We start from the raw sequence: 25,000 nt of genomic DNA on the forward strand, positions 1-25,000 counted from the left end.
GTGTGCTTGGTTGCTTGTATACAGGCAGCCCCTGCTGCTTAGTGTGCTTGGGTGTCAGGATGCAGATGGACCCCTGCTATTTAGTGTGCATGGGTGTCAGGATGCAGGCAGCCCCTGCTGTTTAGTGTGCTTGGTTGTTAGGATGCAGGCAGCCCTTGATTAGTGTGCTTGGTTGTTGGAATGCATGCAGCCTCAGTTGTTTATTGTATTTGGTTGTTAGGATGCAGGCATCCCCTGTTTTGTGTGTTTTGTTGCTAGGATGCAGGCAGCCCCTGCTTTTTAGTGTGCTTGGTTGCTAGGATGCAGGCAGCCCCTGCTGCTTAGTGTGCTTGGGTGTCAGGATGCAGAAGGACCCCTGCTATTTAGTGTGCATGGGTGTCAGGATACAGGCAGCCCCTGATGTTTAGTGTGCTTGGTTGTTGGAATGCAGGCAGCCTCAGTTGTTTATTGTATTTGGTGCTTAGGATGCAGGCATCCCCTGTTTTGTGTGCTTTGTTGCTAGGATGCTGGCAGCCCCTGCTGTTTTGTGTGCTTGGGTGTCAGGATGCAGGCAGCCCCTGTTTAGTGTGTTTGGTTGTTAGGATGCAGGCAGACCCTGCTATGTTTAATAAATATGAATTTCTTTTGAGAAAAACAAAAACCTGTGTTAATGTTACTGACTTTATCCTATATAACATTTTTATTTTGCCCAGAGGTCTACTTTAACTTTTGGCCTGATTACCTCTTTGCTGAGATTAACGGAGTCTGTCATTCAGTTTATTTAACATCCTCAAACAAGTAAATGCATTTAGCTTTCCCCTCCAGGTTATCACAGATATCTGTAACCACAAGTCCAGAGGCCATGCTAAATAGGAAGCAGAGCTGAAGTCTGCAAAAAGCTTGCTGAGAACATTCGCAAGATAACCGCAGCGCTTTCAGGGCGGCGTAATGTTATTGGCTGTGACAACACATCGCTGACACAGAAATCCGTGACTCAGCACTGTCCTGGGCTCTGAATGCCAAGAGTCAGGAGATCTTACCACAAATTCAGTAAAGAAAAGAGAGTTACACCATTAACCACAGCAACCAATCAGAAATAAAGATGAGAGAAAGACGGTCACTCACAGCAACCAATCAGCAATCACCCATTGAATATAAAACAGATAATATCACTTTTCTTGTAAGGGGTTACCACATCAATTGACACCAACTTGCTAGGTGTCAGGAGAGCTGCCGCCACCGCTCCTTTACACCCAGTGGCCACTCTTTTCTCCCAACCTGACACACCTTCCGCGGGTGAGCCTCAAGTTAAGTGGCAACCCTGCTTCCTTTGCCCCTCATTGGTAGCATTGGTGTGGCGCCCTATGTAAATGTCAAAAGTCCAGTTTTGTAGGCACCAAGGACGGGGGACTATTCCCCCCACCGGCACCAAGGAAGGGGCACTATTCCCCCCACCGGCACCAAGGAAGGGGCACTATTCCTCCCACCGGCACCAAGGATGGGGCACTATTCCTCCCAGCGGCGCCAAGGATGGGGCACTATTCCTCCCAGCGGCGCCAAGGATGGGGCACTATTCCTCCCAGCGGCGCCAAGGATGGGGCACTATTCCTCCCAGCGGCGCCAAGGATGGGGCACTATTCCTCCCAGCGGCGCCAAGGATGGGGCACTATTCTCCCAGCAGCGCCAAGGATGGGGCACTATTCCTCCCAGCGGCGCCAAGGATGGGGCACTATTCCTCCCAGCGGCGCCAAGGATGGGGCACTATTCCTCCCAGCGGCGCCAAGGATGGGGCACTATTCCTCCCAGCGGCGCCAAGGATGGGGCACTATTCCTCCCAGCGGCACCAAGGATGAGGTACTATTCCTCCCAACGACACCAAGGGATGGGGCACTATTCCTTCCACTGACACCAAAGATGGGGCACCATTCTTCCCACTGACACCAATGATGGGGCACCATTCCTCCCACCGACACCAACGATGGGGCATCATTTACTCCCACTGACACCAACGATGGGGCACAATTCCTCCCATCAACACCAATGACGGGGCACCGTTCCTCCCACTGACACCAATGATGAGGCACTATTCCTCCCAAAGACACCAATAATGGGGCACCGTTCCTCCCACTGACACCAATGATGAGGCACTATTCCTCCCACTAACACCAACGATGGGGCACTATTCCTCCCATCGACACCAATGATGGGGCACCATTCCTCCCACTGACACCAATGAGGGGGCACTATTCCTCCCACTGACACCAACAATGGGGCACTATTCCTTCCACTGACACCAACAATGGGGCACTATTCCTCCCATCGACACCAATGATGGGGCACCATTCCTCCCACTGACACCAATGAGGGGGCACCATTCCTCCCACTGACACCAATGAGGGGGCACTATTCCTCCCACTGACACCAACGATGGGGCACCATTCCTCCCACTGGCACCAATGATGAGGCATTATTCCTCCCAAAGACACCAACAATGGGGCACTACTCCTCCCACTGACACCAACAATGGGGCATTTGTTTAGAATGTCTTAAGGGAATGCAGGCTGCCAAAGAAAGAAGAAAACACTCGCCAGATTTAGTTCCTGACCTAGGCATCAGCTAGATAGTCATACCGGGTGAATCAGGGACATGTCGCTCTCTGGACTCCTTGGCTAACAATAGCTTTGATGGGGCATCGTTTACTCCCAATGACACCATTCCTCCCACTGACACCACTGATGGGGCTCCTTGCCTGACGCATTGACAAAAGCTTTGTTTCGGTGTTATTGCACTTTTGGAAAGAGGCATGCTGGCAAAGCCAATTACGGGAGAAACGGGCACGCCATGCGTTGGTGCATTGTCCTGTACAATCAAGTTCCAAGACCAGACACGCAAGCTGACCATGCCAGATTGAAAGGGGAAGCTGGAGGAACTGGCAGAAATCGGCAGGCACTTCACAGCGAATGAAAAAACAGAACCTGCGGAGTGGCCCTAATCACCGGTGTGAATGAGGACAGTGTCCTGGCAAACAGTGTCATCAAAATCTAAATGCCGACACGGCTAAGTATCTGATCTACCAGCTTACCTTTGTGCTCCTTAGCATAAAGATGGCCGGCGTGGTATACAGCCATGTGCAGGAACAGAGCATTCAGTGCGCGCTCCGCCATCTGCAGCTCATACTATACGCTATCAGGGAGGCAGTGCCAGCTCATCGGGGAAATGTGTTAATGTTTGATTCACATTACTCCTCACCAGGGACTTGTGTTGTCAGCCAATTAATTCCATCTGTTTATGGAGGGGAAATGGGAATTCCAACTGCCGGCTGCCGTATTTCACTGCGCGTCTTCTACCTTCACCCGCCAACCAAATCCAACCTGCGTTATCCAATGACATTTACCACAAGTTTGAAATAACTTCAAGTGCCTATTAACCCTTCCATTTATACCCGGGTTAAGTGACTGGCCTCAGGTTATACACAGAGATTAAGAAAAACCTCCTACATACGTTGTACCCGTTTATCTGCAGTCTCCTCTTCTCTACAGACGTTTTCAAGTGGGTGGGTGGGTAGCTGAAATTAAACTCTGCAGAACACAGTGAGGAGAGGTCTGAGAGCTGATTGGAATGGAGGGGAGGGAAAGGGAAGGGAAAAGAGGAGAGGGGAGGGAAAAGGGGAGAGGGGAGGGAAAAGGGGAGAGGGGAGGGAAAAGGGGAGAGGGGAGGGAAAAGGGGAGAGGGGAGGGGGGAGAGGGGAGGGAAAAGGGGAGAGGGGAGGGAAAAGGGGAGAGGGGAGGGAAAAGGGGAGGGGAGGGAAGGGAAAGGGGAGGGGAGGGAAGGGAAAGGGGAGGGGAGGGAAAGGAAAGGGGAGGGAAAGGGGAGGGGGGAGGGGAGGGAAAAGGGGAGAGGGGAGGGAAAAGGGGAGAGGGGAGGGGGGAGAGGGGAGGGAAAAGGGGAGAGGGGAGGGAAAAGGGGAGAGGGGAGGGGGGAGAGGGGAGGGAAAAGGGGAGAGGGGAGGGAAAAGGGGAGAGGGGAGGGGGGAGAGGGGAGGGAAAAGGGGAGAGGGGAGGGAAAAGGGGAGAGGGGAGGGAAAGGGGAGGGAAAGGGGAGGGGAGGGAAAGGAAAGGGACTGTGATGCAAAGGCAAGCCTTCAGACGCTGAAGGCAGGCTGGAGCCTGGAAGCCAGGAGAGGAGACCTACGTCACGCCGCACGCGCAGCGCTGCCTGTCACAGTCTGTGTGTGTGACAGAGAGACATGATGATTTGAATTGAGCCGAGCCGAGGGCGCAGCCGCCCGCCGAGGCCGAGCCGAAAGCAGCACAGCAGCAAGAGGGGCGCCGCGCCGCCCGGCCGGCGGCATACAGTCATTGCGGACAGACAGTGCAGCAAGTGAAACAAGTAAATGCTGGCGCCCCCCTGCTGAGTGGCGCCCTAGGCGACTGCCTGGGTCGCCTTACAGGTGGCGCCGGCCCTGGGAGGGGGGAGGGGAGGGAAAGGGGAGGGGAGGGAAAGGGGAGGGGGGAGGGAAAGGGAAAGGGGAGAGAGAGGGAAAGGGGAGAGAGAGGGAAAGGGGAGAGAGAGGGAAAGGGGAGAGGGGAGAGGGGAGGGAGAGGGGAGGGAGAGGGGAGGGAGAGGGGAGGGAGAGGGGAGGGAGAGGGGAGGGAGAGGGGAGGGAGAGGGGAGGGAGAGGGGAGGGAGAGGGGAGGGAGAGGGGAGGGAGAGGGGAGGGAGAGGGAGAGGGGAGGGAAAGGGGAGGGAAAGGAAGGGAAGGGAAGGGAAGGGAAGGGAAGGGAAGGGAAGGGAAAGGGAAGGAAAGGGAATGGAAGGGAAAGGGAAAGGGGGAAAGGGAAAGGGGGAAAGGGTGAGGGGAAAGGGTGAGGGGAAAGGGTGAGGGGAAAGGGTGAGGGGAAAGGGTGAGGGGAAAGGGTGAGGGGAAAGGGGGGGGGAAAGGGGGGGGGAAAGGGGGGGGGGGAAGGAGGGGGGGAAAGGAGGGGGGGAAAGGAGGGGAGGGGAAAGGAGGGGAGGGGAGGGAAAGGGGAGGGGGAAGAGGAAGGGAAGGGGGGGTGGAAAGGGGTGGGTGGAAGGGAGTGGAGGAGAAGGGAGTGGAGGAGAAGGGAGGGACACCCCCACCTTCACACAGCTCACAAGAACAGAGCGGAGGCTGTTAATCACAAGCTGTGCGCTGGAGATCCCTCCTGTGTCACCTTTTTTTTCTTCTTGGTGTCAGAAGGAGGTAGCAGACAAAAACGGACAGACAAGTACACACTATAGAGGGATGTGCTTTGTTCATGTTTGATGTTGAAGGTTTACAACCACTTTTAATTTGAACTCCTGGCTGGAACAAGATTGGTAAGATAGATGGGGGATGAGCACTGCAAGGGTATTTTTGTGCTCCAGTCCTGGGTTCACTTTTTTTATAACAAATTTGTCTTTTCCAATAGTATGACTTCATCAGTGAGCAGAGATTATATAAGTAGGGCTGCTCTGTAAGCTCTCCGTAACAGCACACAGTGCCTTGGATACGGCACGCTAGTTCAGAGGTCAAAGTGGTAAAGCAGGTAGTAAGCAGGTGATACGCCACCTTGCTGCCTGTTAAGATTCCATTCACACTTGTGAAACTTGTTATGCAACTTTGGACATCAAGGTTGCATGGCAAGTCCTATCCCATGTTTTCCAATAACCACCATTATATGTGTGACGTAAAGTAATACTAAAGCTAAAAACGTTTTTTCATACCGCCTAAATCTGCCTTACTCTTTGGAAAGCATTAAGGCTCCATTCACACTTGTAGGACTCCAAGCCGACTTTGGGGTGTAATTTAGGATGGGTGCGACTTGGATGTGATTTGTTATCCCTGTGCAAAGTGGAACCCACTGTTGCATGCATCTTGGTACAGATTTGGGCGGTATGAAGAGTATTTTATCTTGGTATAGATTTGGGCGGTATGAAGAGTATTTTATCTTGGTACAGATTTAGCAGTATGAAGAGTATTTTATCTTGTTACAGATTTAGGCGGTATGAAGAGTATTTTATCTTGGTACAGATTTGGGCGGTATGAAGAGTATTTTATCTTGGTACAGATTTAGGCGGTATGAAGAGTATTTTATCTTGGTACAGATTTGGGAGGTATGAAGAGTATTTTATCTTGGTACAGATTTGGGCGGTATGAAGAGTATTTTATCTTGGTGCAGATTTAGGCGGTATGAAGAGTATTTTATCTTGGTACAGATTTGGGAGGTATGAAGAGTATTTTATCTTGGTACAGATTTGGGAGGTATGAAGAGTATTTTATCTTGGTACAGATTTGGGCGGTATGAAGAGTATTTTATCTTGGTACAGATTTGGGAGGTATGAAGAGTATTTTATCTTGGTACAGATTTGGGAGGTATGAAGAGTATTTTATCTTGGTACAGATTTGGGCGGTATGAAGAATATTTTATCTTGGTACAGATTTAGGAGGTATGAAGAGTATTTTATCTTGGTACAGATTTAGGCGGTATGAAGAGTATTTTATCTTGGTACAGATTTGGGCGGTATGAAGAGTATTTTATCTTGGTGCAGATTTGGGCGGTATGAAGAGTATTTTATACTGGTACAGATTTAGGCGGTATGAAGAGTATTTTATCTTGGTACAGATTTAGGCGGTATGAAGAGTATTTTATCTTGGTACAGATTTGGGCGGTATGAAGAGTATTTTATCTTGGTACAGATTTAGGCGGTATGAAGAGTATTTTATCTTGGTACAGATTTAGGCGGTATGAAGAGTATTTTATCTTGGTACAGATTTAGGCGGTATGAAGAGTATTTTATCTTGGTGCAGATTTGGGCGGTATGAAGAGTATTTTATACTGGTACAGATTTAGGCGGTATGAAGAGTATTTTATCTTGGTACAGATTTAGGCAGTATGAAGAGTATTTTATCTTGGTGCAATTTTGGGCGGTATGAAGAGTATTTTATCTTGGTACAGATTTAGGCGGTATGAAGAGTATTTTATCTTGGTACAGATTTGGGCGGTATGAAGAGTATTTTATCTTGGTGCAGATTTGGGCGGTATGAAGAGTATTTTATCTTGGTACAGATTTGGGCGGTATGAAGAGTATTTTATACTGGTACAGATTTAGGCGGTATGAAGAGTATTTTATCTTGGTACAGATTTAGGAGGTATGAAGAGTATTTTATCTTGGTACAGATTTAGGAGGTATGAAGAGTATTTTATCTTGGTACAGATTTAGGCGGTATGAAGAGTATTATATCTTGGTACAGATTTAGGCGGTATGAAGAGTATTTTATCTTGGTGCAGATTTGGGCGGTATGAAGAGTATTTTATCTTGGTGCAGATTTGGGCGGTATGAAGAGTATTTTATCTTGGAACGGATTTAGGCGGCATGAAGAGTATTTTATACTGGTGCAGATTTAGGCGGTATGAAGAGTATTTTATCTTGGAACGGATTAGGCGGTATGAAGAGTATTTTATCTTGGTACAGATTTGGGCGGTATGAAGAGTATTTTATCTTGGTGCAGATTTAGGCGGTATGAAGAGTATTTTATCTTGGTGCAGATTTGGGCGGTATGAAGAGTATTTTATCTTGGTATAGATTTGGGCGGTATGAAGAGTATTTTATACTGGTACAGATTTAGGCGGTATGAAGAGTATTTTATCTTGGTACAGATTTAGGCGGTATGAAGAGTATTTTATCTTGGTACAGATTTAGGCGGTATGAAGAGTATTTTATCTTGGTACAGATTTGGGCGGTATGAAGAGTATTTTATACTGGTACAGATTTAGGCGGTATGAAGAGTATTTTATCTTGGTACAGATTTAGGCGGTATGAAGAGTATTTTATCTTGGTACAGATTTAGGCGGTATGAAGAGTATTTTATCTTGGTACAGATTTAGGCGGTATGAAGAGTATTTTATCTTGGTACAGATTTAGGCGGTATGAAGAGTATTTTATCTTGGTACAGATTTGGGCGGTATGAAGAGTATTTTATCTTGGTACAGATTTAGGCGGTATGAAAAGTATTTTATCTTGGTACAGATTTGGGCGGTATGAAGAGTATTTTATCTTGGTGCAGATTTAGCAGTATGAAGAGTATTTTATCTTGGTACAGATTTGGGAGGTATGAAGAGTATTTTATCTTGGTACAGATTTAGGCGGTATGAAGAGTATTTTATCTTGGTACAGATTTAGGCGGTATGAAGAGTATTTTATCTTGGTACAGATTTAGGCGGTATGAAGAGTATTTTATCTTGGTGCAGATTTGGGAGGTATGAAGAGTATTTTATCTTGGTGCAGATTTGGGCAGTATGAAGAGTATTTTATCTTGGTATAGATTTGGGCGGTATGAAGAGTATTTTATCTTGGTGCAGATTTAGGCGGTATGAAGAGTATTTTATCTTGGTACAGATTTAGGAGGTATGAAGAGTATTTTATCTTGGTACAGATTTGGGCGGTATGAAGAGTATTTTATCTTGGTGCAGATTTAGGCGGTATGAAGAGTATTTTATCTTGGTACAGATTTGGGCGGTATGAAGAGTATTTTATCTTGGTGCAGATTTAGGCGGTATGAAGAGTATTTTATCTTGGTGCAGATTTAGGCGGTATGAAGAGTATTTTATCTTGGTACAGATTTAGGAGGTATGAAGAGTATTTTATCTTGGTGCAGATTTGGGCGGTATGAAGAGTATTTTATCTTGGTACAGATTTGGGCGGTATGAAGAGTATTTTATACTGGTACAGATTTAGGCGGTATGAAGAGTATTTTATCTTGGTACAGATTTAGGCGGTATGAAGAGTATTTTATCTTGGTACAGATTTAGGCGGTATGAAGAGTATTTTATCTTGGTACAGATTTAGGCGGTATGAAGAGTATTTTATCTTGGTACAGATTTAGGCGGTATGAAGAGTATTTTATCTTGGTGCAGATTTGGGAGGTATGAAGAGTATTTTATCTTGGTGCAGATTTGGGCAGTATGAAGAGTATTTTATCTTGGTATAGATTTGGGCGGTATGAAGAGTATTTTATCTTGGTGCAGATTTAGGCGGTATGAAGAGTATTTTATCTTGGTACAGATTTAGGAGGTATGAAGAGTATTTTATCTTGGTACAGATTTGGGCGGTATGAAGAGTATTTTATCTTGGTGCAGATTTAGGCGGTATGAAGAGTATTTTATCTTGGTACAGATTTGGGCGGTATGAAGAGTATTTTATCTTGGTGCAGATTTAGGCGGTATGAAGAGTATTTTATCTTGGTGCAGATTTAGGCGGTATGAAGAGTATTTTATCTTGGTACAGATTTGGGCGGTATGAAGAGTATTTTATCTTGGTGCAGATTTGGGCGGTATGAAGAGTATTTTATCTTGGTACAGATTTGGGCGGTATGAAGAGTATTTTATACTGGTACAGATTTAGGCGGTATGAAGAGTATTTTATCTTGGTACAGATTTAGGCGGTATGAAGAGTATTTTATCTTGGTACAGATTTAGGCGGTATGAAAAGTATTTTATCTTGGTACAGACTTGGGCGGTATGAAGAGTATTTTATCTTGGTACAGATTTGGGCGGTATGAAGAGTATTTTATCTTGGTGCAGATTTGGGCGGTATGAAGAGTATTTTATCTTGGTGCAGATTTGGGCGGTATGAAGAGTATTTTATCTTGGAACGGATTTAGGCGGTATGAAGAGTATTTTATACTGGTACAGATTTAGGCGGTATGAAGAGTATTTTATCTTGGAACGGATTTAGGCGGTATGAAGAGCATTTTATCTTGGTACAGATTTGGGCGGTATGAAGAGTATTTTATCTTGTAAAAGGTAACTGATGCTAAAAAACGTCAACCACCCGCCCGGCGCTAAAATATATATATAAATCAGTGTAAGGTATAAAGAAATAAATATATCTACTCAAATCATGAATAAATAGTAAATAAAATCATGTAGATAAAATCATGTAAAACATGTCACTCTGTGCATCCTTTTAATGCACTAGCTGCCACTGTAAACGTAAAACTTGCAAAATCAAATGTATAATAATAGCCCAATCTGTGCGTCTCAGTTCGTTATATCATACATTCAGCGGCGCTTCAGCACACACAATGTATGTGTGCAAGTATATTAGTCAGTTCCTGCAGTGCTTCAGAGCCTGCAATTGCAAACTAGTCCCAACTCCACAGGATGTGCAGTCACAGCCAGCAAAAAGATTTCTCCTCTGATGTTCAGCACCAGTGATTGTACACACAGTATCACTAATCCTTCACCACACCGACTGTGCACCCCTATGAAGTGGCCACTCACCGAATTGCCCTTGAAATATCGCCTTTATGCATAAGCTGCATGAGCCCTTGCTTCTAGTCGGTCTGTCGTCGCTTAGGCACGTCCAGATCCTATCCGTGTAGGAAAAAAAGAGTATTTTATCTTGGTGCAGATTTGGGCGGTATGAAGAGTATTTTATCTTGGTACAGATTTGGGCGGTATGAAGAGTATTTTATACTGGTACAGATTTAGGCGGTATGAAGAGTATTTTATCTTGGTACAGATTTAGGCGGTATGAAGAGTATTTTATCTTGGTACAGATTTAGGCGGTATGAAGAGTATTTTATCTTGGTACAGATTTAGGCGGTATGAAAAGTATTTTATCTTGGTACAGATTTGGGCGGTATGAAGAGTATTTTATCTTGGTGCAGATTTAGCAGTATGAAGAGTATTTTATCTTGGTACAGATTTGGGAGGTATGAAGAGTATTTTATCTTGGTGCAGATTTGGGCGGTATGAAGAGTATTTTATCTTGGTGCAGATTTGGGAGGTATGAAGAGTATTTTATCTTGGTACAGATTTAGGCGGTATGAAGAGTATTTTATCTTGTTACAGATTTAGGCGGTATGAAAAGTATTTTATCTTGGTACAGATTTGGGCGGTATGAAGAGTATTTTATCTTGGTACAGATTTGGGCAGTATGAAGAGTATTTTATCTTGGTGCAGATTTGGGCGGTATGAAGAGTATTTTATCTTGGTGCAGATTTGGGCGGTATGAAGAGTATTTTATCTTGGAACGGATTTAGGCGGTATGAAGAGTATTTTATACTGGTACAGATTTAGGCGGTATGAAGAGTATTTTATCTTGGTACAGATTTGAGCTGTTTGAAGAGTATTTTATCTTGGTGCAGATTTAGGCGGTATGAAGAGTATTTTATCTTGGTGCAGATTTGGGCGGTATGAAGAGTATTTTATCTTGGTACAGATTTAGGCGGTATGAAGAGTATTTTATCTTGGTACAGATTTAGGCGGTATGAAGAGTATTTTATCTTGGTGCAGATTTGGGCGGTATGAAGAGTATTTTATCTTGGTATAGATTTGGGCGGTATGAAGAGTATTTTATCTTGGTGCAGATTTGGGCGGTATGAAGAGTATTTTATCTTGGTACAGATTTGGGAGGTATGAAGAGTATTTTATCTTGGTACAGATTTAGGCGGTATGAAGAGTATTTTATCTTAGTGCCGATTTGGGCGGTATGAAGAGTATTTTATCTTGGTACAGATTTGGGCGGTATGAAGAGTATTTTATCTTGGTACAGATTTGGGCGGTATGAAGAGTATTTTATCTTGTAAAAGGTAACTGATGCTAAAAAACGTCAACCACCCGCCCGGCGCTAAAATATATATATAAATCAGTGTAAGGTATAAAGAAATAAATATATCTACTCAAATCATGAATAAATAGTAAATAAAATCATGTAGATAAAATCATGTAAAACATGTCACTCTGTGCATCCTTTTAATGCACTAGCTGCCACTGTAAACGTAAAACTTGCAAAATCAAATGTATAATAATAGCCCAATCTGTGCGTCTCAGTTCGTTATATCATACATTCAGCGGCGCTTCAGCACACACAATGTATGTGTGCAAGTATATTAGTCAGTTCCTGCAGTGCTTCAGAGCCTGCAATTGCAAACTAGTCCCAACTCCACAGGATGTGCAGTCACAGCCAGCAAAAAGATTTCTCCTCTGATGTTCAGCACCAGTGATTGTACACACAGTATCACTAATCCTTCACCACACCGACTGTGCACCCCTATGAAGTGGCCACTCACCGAATTGCCCTTGAAATATCGCCTTTATGCATAAGCTGCATGAGCCCTTGCTTCTAGTCGGTCTGTCGTCGCTTAGGCACGTCCAGATCCTATCCGTGTAGGAAAAAAAGAGTATTTTATCTTGGTGCAGATTTGGGCGGTATGAAGAGTATTTTATCTTGGTACAGATTTGGGCGGTATGAAGAGTATTTTATACTGGTACAGATTTAGGCGGTATGAAGAGTATTTTATCTTGGTACAGATTTAGGCGGTATGAAGAGTATTTTATCTTGGTACAGATTTGGGAGGTATGAAGAGTATTTTATCTTGGTATAGATTTGGGCGGTATGAAGAGTATTTTATCTTGGTGCAGATTTGGGCGGTATGAAGAGTATTTTATCTTGGTATAGATTTGGGCGGTATGAAGAGTATTTTATCTTGGTGCAGATTTAGGCGGTATGAAGAGTATTTTATCTTGGTATAGATTTGGGCGGTATGAAGAGTATTTTATCTTGGTACAGATTTAGGCGGTATGAAGAGTATTTTATCTTAGTGCCGATTTGGGCGGTATGAAGAGTATTTTATCTTGGTACAGATTTAGGCGGTATGAAGAGTATTTTATCTTGGTACAGATTTAGGCGGTATGAAGAGTATTTTATCTTGGTGCAGATTTAGGCGGTATGAAGAGTATTTTATCTTGGTACAGATTTAGGCGGTATGAAGAGTATTTTATCTTGGAACGGATTTAGGAGGTATGAAGAGTATTTTATCTTGGTACAGATTTGGGCGGTATGAAGAGTATTTTATCTTGGTGCAGATTTGGGCGGTATGAAGAGTATTTTATACTGGTACAGATTTAGGCGGTATGAAGAGTATTTTATACTGGTACAGATTTAGGCGGTATGAAGAGTATTTTATCTTGGAACGGATTTAGGAGGTATGAAGAGTATTTTATCTTGGTACAGATTTGGGCGGTATGAAGAGTATTTTATCTTGGTGCAGATTTGGGCGGTATGAAGAGTATTTTATCTTGGTACAGATTTAGGCGGTATGAAGAGTATTTTATCTTGGTACAGATTTAGGCGGTATGAAGAGTATTTTATCTTGGTACAGATTTGGGAGGTATGAAGAGTATTTTATCTTGGTGCAGATTTGGGCGGTATGAAGAGTATTTTATCTTGGTACAGATTTGGGCGGTATGAAGAGTATTTTATCTTGGTGCAGATTTGGGCGGTATGAAGAGTATTTTATCTTGGTATAGATTTGGGCGGTATGAAGAGTATTTTATCTTGGTGCAGATTTAGGCGGTATGAAGAGTATTTTATCTTGGTACAGATTTAGGCGGTATGAAGAGTATTTTATCTTGGTACAGATTTAGGCGGTATGAAGAGTATTTTATCTTGGTGCAGATTTAGGCGGTATGAAGAGTATTTTATCTTGGTACAGATTTAGGCGGTATGAAGAGTATTTTATCTTGGTGCAGATTTAGGCGGTATGAAGAGTATTTTATCTTGGTACAGATTTAGGCGGTATGAAGAGTATTTTATCTTGGTACAGATTTAGGCGGTATGAAGAGTATTTTATCTTGGTACAGATTTAGGCGGTATGAAGAGTATTTTATCTTGGTGCAGATTTAGGCGGTATGAAGAGTATTTTCTACTGGTGCGGAGTCGGGGGGGGGGGGGGGGTAGGAAGTCTGTGATTCATTGTAACATTCCTGTGACCGTTCTTTCCACCCTTGACACACATTCTGTCCAAGAAAACTTCCTCCAGCTAATCAGAGCGGCACTCGTGAGACGTGAAATGCGATCCCGCAGCCATGGGACACGAAAAGCCAAACACGCCGAGTCACCCGAAGCACCACGTCACAGCGGTGAAGTATTAATTATTGACATGAGGCACGGAGCCACAGCAAACATACTCGGCGCTGTGCGAGTGTTACATGCCAGAGATAAGAGCGTGCCAATACTAGGCAGACGGTGAACCAGGGTGTTACTATGGAGTTTCCACTTAACACGGATCTGGGGTTGGGATTCTTGCAGCGACAGAGATTGTCAGATCCACTTCACGGCTTACTTAACCACCTCCTTCCCCAAGCCTATTCTGACACTTCGCTACTAAATGTAAAAATGTACTTTTTTTTTGCTAGAAAATTACTTAGAACCCCAAAACATACATATATATATTTATTTTTTTTAGCAGAAACCCTATAGAATAAAATGGTGGGCGTTGCAATTTTTTATATGTCACACGGCATTTGCGCACCGGTTTTTCAAACGCAATTTTTTTGGGAAAAAAAAAAACACATTTATGAATAAAAAATAAATAAAAAAACAAAAAAAAAAAGTAAAGTTAGCCCATTTTTTTTGTTGTATAATGCGAAAGATGTTACTTTGAGTAAATAGATGCCTAACATGTCACGCTTTAAAATTGCGTCTGCCCGTGGAATGGCGGCAAACTGCAGTGCTTAAAATTCTCCATAGACGACTGTTTAAACGCTTTTACTGGTTACCAGTTTAGAGTTGTACAGGAGGTCTGGTGCTAGAATTATTACTTTCGCTCTGATGTTCGCGGCAATACAACACACATGTGGTGCGATCACCTTTACATATGCGTTCGGGAGTAACGTTTGCATTTGCGCATAAGCACGGTGGGACAGTGGCGTTTTGAAATTTATTTTTTTGTACAAACTTTATTGCTATCACAAGGGATGAACAACATCCCTTGTGATAGCATGGGCCGTGACAGGTACACTTTAAGGAGAGATTTGGGGTCTATTAGACCCCAAATCTCTCCATAAAGAGGACCTATTAGACCCCAAATCTCTCCATAAAGAGAACCTATTAGACTACAAATCTCTTCATAAAGAGAACCTATTAGACCCCAAATCTCTCCATAAAAAAGGACATATTAGACCCCAAATCTCTCCATAAAGAGGACCTATTAGACCCCAAATCTCTCCATAAAGAGGACCTATTAGACCCCAAATCTCTCCATAAAAAGGACCTATTAGACCTCAAATCTCTCCATAAAGAGGACCTATTAGACCCCAAATCTCTCCATAAAGAGGACCTATTAGATCCCAAATCTCTCCATAAAGAGGACCTATTAGACCCCAAATCTCTCCATAAAGAGGACCTATTAGACCCCAAATCTCTCCATAAAAAGGACCTATTAGACCTGAAATCTCTCCATAAAGAGCACCTATTAGACCCCAAATCTCTCCATAAAAAGGACCTATTAGACCCCAAATCTCTCCATAAAGAGGACCTATTAGCCCCAAAATCTCTCCATAAAAAGGACCTATTAGACCCCAAATCTCTCCATAAAAAGGACCTATTAGACCCCAAATCTCTCCATAAAGAGGACCTATTAGATCCCAAATCTCTCCATAAAGAGGACCTATTAGACCCCAAATCTCTCCTCTGGCCCCACCATGCAGCTGATCAGACCAAGATTGGTCCAATCGGCTGCTTCTCTGGCCACTGGTGGCCAGGTAAACAAAGGGGCGGAACTCTACTTTCGAATACTCGTCGCTCCCGGTTTCCAGGGTTAAAGAGAAAGGGGAATGACGTCAGTTCCCCTTCTCTGTCCCAGGCAGCCATCGCCGCCGGCCGCATCTCTCCCCAGTCTGCGCGATGGGACAGGAGAGCCCAGGAGAGGCGATAGCGGGAGGGGGGTGGGACCCCCTTCCGCTACCCGTAGAAGTGATCGAGTGGCTAATTAGCCACTCCGATCACTTCTGCCTTCTACAGAATCGCCGGCTGAAAATAATGGTACTGGGATAATGCCTTTAGGTGCACCCAAAGTGGTTAAAGTGGTTGTAAACCTCAGACATGAAATATGAACAAAGCATATCCCTCTATAGTGTGTACTTGTCTCAGTCCAGAGCACTAAGTGTAATTTCTATCTGCTGCCTCCTTCCTCTGCTATGAGCATGAATCCCTTCTGACAAGTTTTCCTGACACCAAAAGAAAATAAGGTTACAGGGGAGAGAGCACCAGCACACAGCCTGTGATCGACAGTCTCAGCTCTGTTCTGAACCTGTGGGATGTGTGCGTGGGGGGGGGAGGCAGACTCTGAGCTCTACAGGGTGTTACTTCAGCTCTTTGCCCCCTGCTTTCTGAAAGCTCGGACCAGCTGTGTAAATTCTGCACAGCCCTGGAAAAAAGATGTCTGGGTGGAGCTCCAGCAGATTGACAGCCTCAGCTGTTCATGTTTGATGTGGGAAGGGGAGGGGGGGGAGGGGAGGGTGTCCCTTCCCTCCAATCAACTCTCAGAGCTCTCCTTACTGTGCCTGCAGAGAATAATCTCAGCTCCATTTTCCTGACAGCCCAGACCAGCTGTATAAATTCTGCACTTTGAATGGATGTAGAGAAGAGAATACTGCAGATAAACAGGTACAGCTCACTTGAGGTCAGTCATTTCACTGGGTATATGTAAAGGATTACAAACCACTTTAAAGCTGAACTCTGGACAGCGGAATGGACCTGATCTCTTTTGCAGTTTCACTTTCACTCACAGGTCTCCTGCCAACCATGACTGGACAGTGAAAGGAGAAGCAGCAGACCGATTAGCTCCACTCTCTTCTCCAATCAGCATGCTCCTTGCACTTCGGGATACCCAATTGGCTCTTTGGCTGCTTCGTCATTCTCAGTCAGAGCTCTGCTGCATTGGGACTGCATAAGGTTGATGCCAAATCAGATTCAGACCTGCGCTGTGCATTCAATGTCCTGGTCCCGTCCTACTAGTTTCGTCATGCGACGTCCTCACGGAGCGGCTAGACGTTGAAACCACTCCACGCTACATTACATTCTATTATGTATTAAGTATTATTTTCTTGCCGCCCATAAAATATACACTATATTACCAAAAGTATTGGGACGCCTGCCTTTACACACAGATGAACTTTAATGGCATCCCAGTCTTAGTCCGTAGGGTTCAATATTGAGTTGGCTCCGCCCTTTGCAGCTATAACAGCTTCAACTCTTCTGAGAAGGCTGTCCACAAGGTTTAGGGGTGTGTCTATGGGAATGTTTCACCATTCTTCCAGAAGGGCATTTCTGGAGGTCAGCCACTGATGTTGGATGAGAAGGCCTGGCTCGCAGTCTGCGCTCTAATTCATCCACAAAGGTGTTCTATCGGGTTGAGGTCAGGACTCTGTACAGGCCAGTCAAGTTCCTACACCCCAAACTCGCTCATCCATGTCTTTATGGACCTTGCTTTGTGCATTGGTTCAAATCATTTGGAAGAGGCGGGGTTATGATGTGGGGTTGTTTTTTTTAGGGGTTGGGCTTGGCCCCCTTAGTTCCAGTGAAGGGAACTCTTAAGGCGTCAGCATACCAAGACATTTTGGACAATTCCATGCTCCCAACTTTGTGGGAACAGTTTGGGGACGGCCCCTTCATGTTCCAACATGACTGCACACTGCGGACGTCAGATCACAGGAAATAATTCTAGCACCAGTCTTCCTCTTTACATCTAAAGTGGTAACCTGTAACGGATTTTAACCACTTCTGGACCGGACGGATTTACCCCCCTTAATGACCAGGCCGTTTTTTTTGCGATTCGGCACTGCGATATTTTAACTGACAATTGCGCGGTCGTGCGACGCTGTACCCAAATAAAATTGATGTCCTTTTTTTCCCCACAAACAGAACTTTCTTTTGGTGGCATTTGACCATCTGTGCAATTTTTATTTTTTGCGTTCTAAACAAGAAAAGAGCGACAATTCTGAAAAAAAAAAAAAAAAAAAAACAATATTTTTCACTTCTGCTATATAACATTCCCAATAAAAAAAAAAAAAATAAAAAAAAAATGTAAAAATCAATTTTTTTTTTTTTCATCATTTTAGTCCAATTTTTATTCGGCTACATATTTTTGGTAAAAAAAAAAAAAATCCCAATAAGCGAATTTTGATTGGTTTGCGCAAAAGTTATCGCACACAAACTAAGGGAAAGATTTATGTCATTTTTATTTATTTATTTTTATTAGTAATGGCGGCGTTCAGCGATTCTTTGAGAGACTGCGACATTGCGGCGGACAGATCGGACCCCTAACTGACATTTTTGACACTTTTGGGGGGACCAGTGACATTACTACAGTAATCAGTGCTAAAAATATGCACTGTCACTGTACTAATGACACTGGCAGGGAAGGGGTTAACACCAGGGGCGATCAAAGGGTTAAATGTGTCCCTAGGGGGTGCTTTCCAACTGTGCGGGGGATGGGCTTGCTGAATAAACGCAGAGACCTGCGTTCCTAAAACAAAGTTGAACACAGGATCCCTATGTTCATTGCTGACAGAACAGCGGTCTGTCACCTTTACAACGTCGTTCTGTCTCTAAGGGGAGCGCTCGCGGGTGCCCGACGCACATCGCGGTCCCTGGACCCGCTGGTTGGCTCCCCCTGTGGCCAGATGGCGCCCTCGCGCCGCCCGACTACCGGTTCTGTGAAACAACGTACAGGTACATGGTTTCGTGGAACAGACCCCGACCTGCCGACGACTGGTCGGCAAGTGGTTAAATAGTACGGATAGTAAAATTTAGGTGGTTTGTCACCATTGCACAGGCGTGTGCAATAAAGCGTGAGAGCCTTGGTATCCATTTACTGAATGTAACATCTTTTATATTTTACTAAAAAATTGGGGTATGTGTTGTGCTTTTTTTTGCATTCAAAATTAACCACTTGCCGACTGCCTAACGCCGATCTACGTCAGCCCCTCACAGGCAAAGTGACGTAGGGCTACGTCACTAGCTTGTGAGGGTCTAGGGAGCGAGCGAGCGCGCGCCCCCGGAGGCACGCTCCCGCGTGGTCACGGACCCCCCCGCGCGTGTGACCGGCGGACCCGATGTCCGCCGGCCACTCGGCGATCGGCGGGGGAGAGGGAGAATGTCAGGCGGGTTGTGTAAACAAGCCACCTGTCATTCTCCTCGGTGTAAAGACACTGATCACTCGGATCTACTATGTAGATCCGTTGATCAGTGTCCTTACAGCTCAAGCCACAGCCAATCACAGTAGAAAGCACGCCCCTAGGGACACACACAGCCCCTCCCTCCCAAATAAAGTTAACCCCTTCACTACCAGTGTATTTTTACAGTAACAGTGCATATATATAGCACTGATTACTGTAGAAATGTCACTGGTACCCCCAAAAGTGTCAAAAATGTCAGTCAAGGGTCCGATCTGTCCGCCGCAATGTCGCAGTACCGCAAAAAAAAAAAAAACGCAGATCGCCGCCATTACGCGTTAAAAAAAAAACAACAAAAATGACAAAAATCTTTCCCTTTGTTAGTAAACGCGATAACTTTTGCGCAAACCAATCAAAATACGCTTTTTGCGATTTTTTTTACCAAACATAGGTAGCATAAAACAAATTGGCCGAAAATGTTAAAAAATTTTGATTTCTACATTTTTTGGGGGGGAATTTCATATAAAAAAATGTGAAAAATATTGCTATTTTTGCAAAATTGTCGCTCTTTTTTTGTTTATAGCGCGTGATCAAAAAATCGCACAGGTGATCAAATACCACCAAAAGAAAGCTCTGTTTGTGAGAAAAAAAGGACGCCAAATTTGTTTAGGTACAGCGTCGCACGACCGCGCAATTGTCCGTTAAAGTCACGCAGTGCCGAATCGCAAAATACCCCCTGGTCAGGAAGGGGGTAAAATCTTCTGGGGCTTAAGTGGTTAAAAAAAAAAAAAATAGTGTATGTTTTCCCAAAACGGGTTTGAAAAACTGCTGCGCCACATAAAAAATTGCAACAATTACCATTTTTTTTCTACAGGGTCTCAAAAAAAAAAAAAAAAAATGTATGTATACATATGTGATAGATAGATATACAGTAATGTTTAGAGAAAAAAAAAAAATATATAATATATATATATATATTTTTTTTTTTTCTAACCATATCTATCTGTCATGTATGTATGCATATTATATATATATATATATATATATATATATACACAAATTTTTTTTCTAAACATTATATCTATCTAGTATGTATGTATGGCGAATATAGTATGTATGTATGTATGTATGTATGTATGTATGTATGTATGTATGTATGTATGTATGTATGTATGTATGTATGTATGTATATATATATATATATATATATATATATATATATATATATATATATATATATATATATATATAATCATATATATTCGCTATCTATATATATATATATATATATATATTACATACATACACACACACATATACACACACATATACATAATAGATATAATGTTTAGAAAAAAAAAAATATATATATATATATTATATATATAAAAAATTTATTCATTTATACATATAGATACACAGATCGATAGATATATCTATCTATATATACACATACATACATATATGATAGATTGATGGATATAATGTTCAGGGGTTCTATGTAATTTTCTATTAAAAAATGATTATTACATATAAACAACGAGTGCCAAAAAAGGCCTTCTGGTCTTGAAGTGGTTAAGATCTGCCGGGGGGGGCACAAAGACCATAAATGGTTCAGAAGTAACAAAGGATGAAAAAAAACCCCCCACAACAGGTTACGATTGACCGCACTTTACGAACACAGAATTTCCTCCTGTTAGGGCTGACACCAAGCATGAATTTTTGAACACAAGCATTTCCTGAATTGCCGCCGACACCCGGCCTCGCCCACACATGGTCACGCAGCAACAGTCACCGTTGTCACAACCTCGGTTGTCAGGTTGCCCAGTAGTGAGGTTTCTTAGAGTCGGATCTTACAGGAGTCTGCACGGGACACAGCGAGCAGTGCAACCAACCAAACACGCAGCCGTGTCACCGCTTGCTGAACAAAAATCTCTGTAGATGTCAAAGGCTAACATGTAATTTTACATCGAGTTCATTGTTAGGCCCCTTTCACACTCCTGCGATTTGGGACTGCAAAGTCGCATGACAAGTCGTACCCCATGATTTCCAATGAGTATCGTTCAGATCTGTACGACTTGGAAGTTGTAACGACTTCAAAAAGTAGCCCCTGCTCTACTTTGGGCCAATTTTATTGCGTTTTGGAGGTCCATAGACATAGTCAAAAATCGCACTAAAATCGCGTCAAACTTGCACCAAAATCACGGCAAAACTGCACTAAAATTGCAGCAAAATTGCACTAAAATCGTGTCGAAATTGCACTAAAATTGCAGCAAAATTTCACTAAAATTGTGGCAAAATTTAGGTCGCACAAGTGTGAAAGGGGCCTGAATGAGATTTTTAACTTTTCTACTTTCACCTTTTCCCATATGATCTCCTGCAGCCTCTTCCACTCTACATGCCCTCCAGCGATGGCCTCCAGTGATGGCCTCGCAGTGATGGCCTCGCAGTGATGGCCTCGCAGTGATGGCCTCGCAGTGATGGCCTCGCAGCGATGGCCTCGCAGCGATGGCCTCGCAGCGATGGCCTCGCAGCGATGGCCCTCCAGCGATGGCCCTCCAGTGATGGCCTCCCAGTGATGGCCTCGCAGTGATGGCCTCGCAGCGATGGCCTCGCAGCGATGGCCTCGCAGCGATGGCCTCGCAGCGATGGCCCTCAAGTGATGGCCTCGTTGCATTTCTCAGGACATGTCCTAATAATAACAACAGCGTTTACCAGATAGATCTCGCCATAACTATAGTATAGACTAGTGATCGACCGATATCGGTTTTCCGCTGCCGATACCGATATTTTGGCCAACACATATCGGCATCGGCCAATATGTACCAATATTTTCGTACATTTTATTTATTTTTTTTTTCTTCACAGGTACTCTTGTGGAGGGATCTGGGGGTCTAAAAGACCCCAAACCCCTCCTCTAAACTTAAAAGCATTCATAAAAAGGCCAAGTTTGGCCATTTTGACTGCTGTCATTTTATTTTTAAATCTGCCGGAAGTGATGTCATGATTGGGTCTTCGGCGGCCGTGCAGGCTGGTTGCCCGGGTCTCCTATTTAGGAACACAGGTTTCTATGTTGATGCCACAAGCCCAACCCCCTCACAGTCAGAAAACACCCCCTAGGCTCACCTTTAACCCCTTTGAACATCCCTGGGTTAACCCCTTCCCTGCCAGTGTCATTATTACAGTAACCGCACATATTTTTAGCACCGATTACTGTAGTAATGTCACTGGTCCCCCCAAAAGTGTCAAAAATGGCAGTTAGTGCCGGTTCACATATGTGCGGCTGCGGCGATCGCATGTAATGTCAGATCGCACTGCTCCTTCATTACATGCGATCGGCTGTGCAGTGCGACTTTAGCCATACACTTTGTATGGCTGAAATTCGCACTGCACCCGCAGCAAACTCGCACAGGACCCTTTTTTTGCAGCCGCATCAGGATCGGATCGCACAGTGGTTCACACTTGTGCGATCCGATCCTGTCCGAACTGTCAGATCGCACTGCGATATGCGATCAAACTGGGGGTGCCGTTAAGATTTCATTGACACCCCCAGCGTATCGCATATGGCAGTGTGAACTGCCAGGGGTGCGTTTGCGATGTGGGAACAGGCTGCAAATTCGCAGCCTTCCCGCAATGCATAAGTGTGAACCGGCACTTAGTGGTCTGTTATGTCCGCTGAAATGTCGCAGTCTCGCAAAAAAAAAAAATTGCAGATCGCCGCCATTACTAGTAAAAAAAAAAAAAAATAAAAATGACTTAAATCTTTCCTCTAGTTTGTAGACGCAATAACTTTTGCGCAAACCAAGCAAAATAAGCTTATTGGGATTTTCTTTTTACCAAAAATATGTAGCAGAATACAAATTGGCCTAAAATTATAAAAAAAAAAAATTGATTTTTTAAATTTTCTGGGGGGAAGGTTACGTACACATATATACACACACTATATATATATTAAAAATATATATATATATATATATATATATAAGCATAAAGTGAAATATGTTTTTTTTTTCTCCAGATAGGTCACCTTTTTTTTTGTTTATAGCGCAAAAAAAAAAAAAAAAAAAAAAAAAAAAATCGCACAGGTGATCAAACACCACCAAAAGAAAGCTCTATTTGTGGGGAAAAAAGGACATCAATTTTATTTGGGTAGAGCGTCGCACGACCGCGCAATTGTTGGTTAAATTAACGCATTGCCGAGTCGTAAAAAATGGCCTGGTCATTAAGGGGGTAAAACCTTCTGGTCCAGAGGTGGTTAAGTATTGCTCGTGTCAGGCTGAAATTCTACTTTAAAACTTCTATGAGATTTCAGTGACTGGGCTTAGAAGAAATCACACTGAGCTTAGGGTAAATAGAACTAATAAAGAGAACAGCTAGCACTAAATAGATCCTGATACCAAAATATACACTGTAAATAAGTGCAACGATGTGAAACCAAAATACATCTGTGACGAAATGCGTAGGGCGGGGCCTATAGCAGTGGCGTCATCTTGCACGCCGAGCTTGACTGAGATCGAACTGCCAGCCCATAGGAACCCCACACTAGACACATGCTTCTGAAGCCTGGTGGCGGTTTTATGTGAGCGTGGAACTTTATTCCTCTCTTTTTTTAATAAAATCAACCCAATGAGGTTGCCTCTTCTCTCACCTTTGAGAAACTGTGGCGGTTTACCCCTTACTGGCTCAGAGCCGGCGACCACAATGGTCATGTGATCAAACGTTCCACCGCATACCCAAAATGCATTCAATAGTTGGCCTAGTCAGCTCCTACCCCTTGTGTGTCTTAGATACTCCAACAGTGGGGTCTCCGGGCAATAATTCCCGACTCCTGGTTTCTGTCCACCTGGGAAATTCGGGTGTTCCCAACCAACCTTGTGTTTAACCACACCTGTAACATTCTCCACAATAGAAGATACATCAAACTCCAGCAGGGATGGTGGGAGACCCTCATAATAGGTACAGCAGGTGTACAGACCTGGGAACTCAGCACAGAGATGGTGGGAACCCCTCATAATGGTCACAGCAGGTGTACAGACCCGGGAACTCAGCACAGGGATGGTGGGAACCCCTCATAATGGTCACAGCAGGTGTACAGACCCGGGAACTCAGCACAGGGATGGTGGGAACCCCTCATAATGGTCACAGCAGGTGTACAGACCCGGGAACTCAGCACAGGGATGGTGGAAACCCCTCATAATGGTCACAGCAGGTGTACAGACCTGGGAACTCAGCTCAGGGATGGTGGGAGAACCTCATAATGGGCACAGCAGGTGTACAGACCCTGGGAGCTCAGCACAAGGATTGTGGGAACTCCTCATAATGGACACAGCAGGCATACAGACCTGGGAAGCTCAGGGATGGTGGGAACCCCTCATAATGGGCACAGCAAGTGTACAGACCCTGGGAGCTCAGCACATGGATGGTGGGAACCCCTCATAATGGGCACAGCAGGCATACAGACCTGGGAAGCTCAGGGATGGTGGGAGAACCTCATAATGGGCACAACATGTGTACATTCCCAGGAACTCAGCACTGGGATGGCGGGAAGTGGAACCCCCTCATAAAGGGCAAAGCAGGTGTACAGACCCGGGAACTCAGCACCGGGATGGTGGGAACCCCTCATAATGGGTACAGTAGGTGTACAGGAATACCACCCCATATAGGCCAGCCAGATTACACTGGGAGATCTGCTTTTTGTTATCAACAGAACCCTGCAGTCAGTGTGAGGAGCATCCTCTGCACTGCATTGGAGCTCCTGGTAAGAAGGACAGCCTTATCACAGACAGAGGGGGTCCCTTTGGAATCACAGACAGAGGGGGCCCCTTTGGAAGGCCGATCTCCTGGTGTAAACAAACTGTCCGCCAATCTGTCAGACTTGTCTGATCGATCCTGCAGAACTCAGGACAGATCCAGGGAGAGGAGGCAGGAGAGCTGTGCCCTCCCCCACCCACAGTGCCCGAGGCACGCAAGCCTCTCCTCCTGCCACCGGGTCAGCCTGGCTCTGCCAACATCCCACACAGAGCTGGAACAGTCAGACACAAGCAGAAGTTCTT

At 44.4% G+C, this 25,000-nt stretch overlaps 1 protein-coding gene across 1 annotated transcript in view; it reads right to left on the reverse strand.

The window, feature by feature from the left end:
• The window catches only part of LOC309566860 (plasmanylethanolamine desaturase 1-like), a 110,225-nt gene that overhangs the window by 36,968 nt on the left and 48,257 nt on the right, over nucleotides 1-25,000 (reverse strand). The window lies entirely within an intron of this gene.

This window comes from Pelophylax lessonae, assembly GCF_965119305.1.
Source record: "Pelophylax lessonae genome assembly, chromosome: 11".
NCBI lineage: Eukaryota > Metazoa > Chordata > Amphibia > Anura > Ranidae > Pelophylax > Pelophylax lessonae.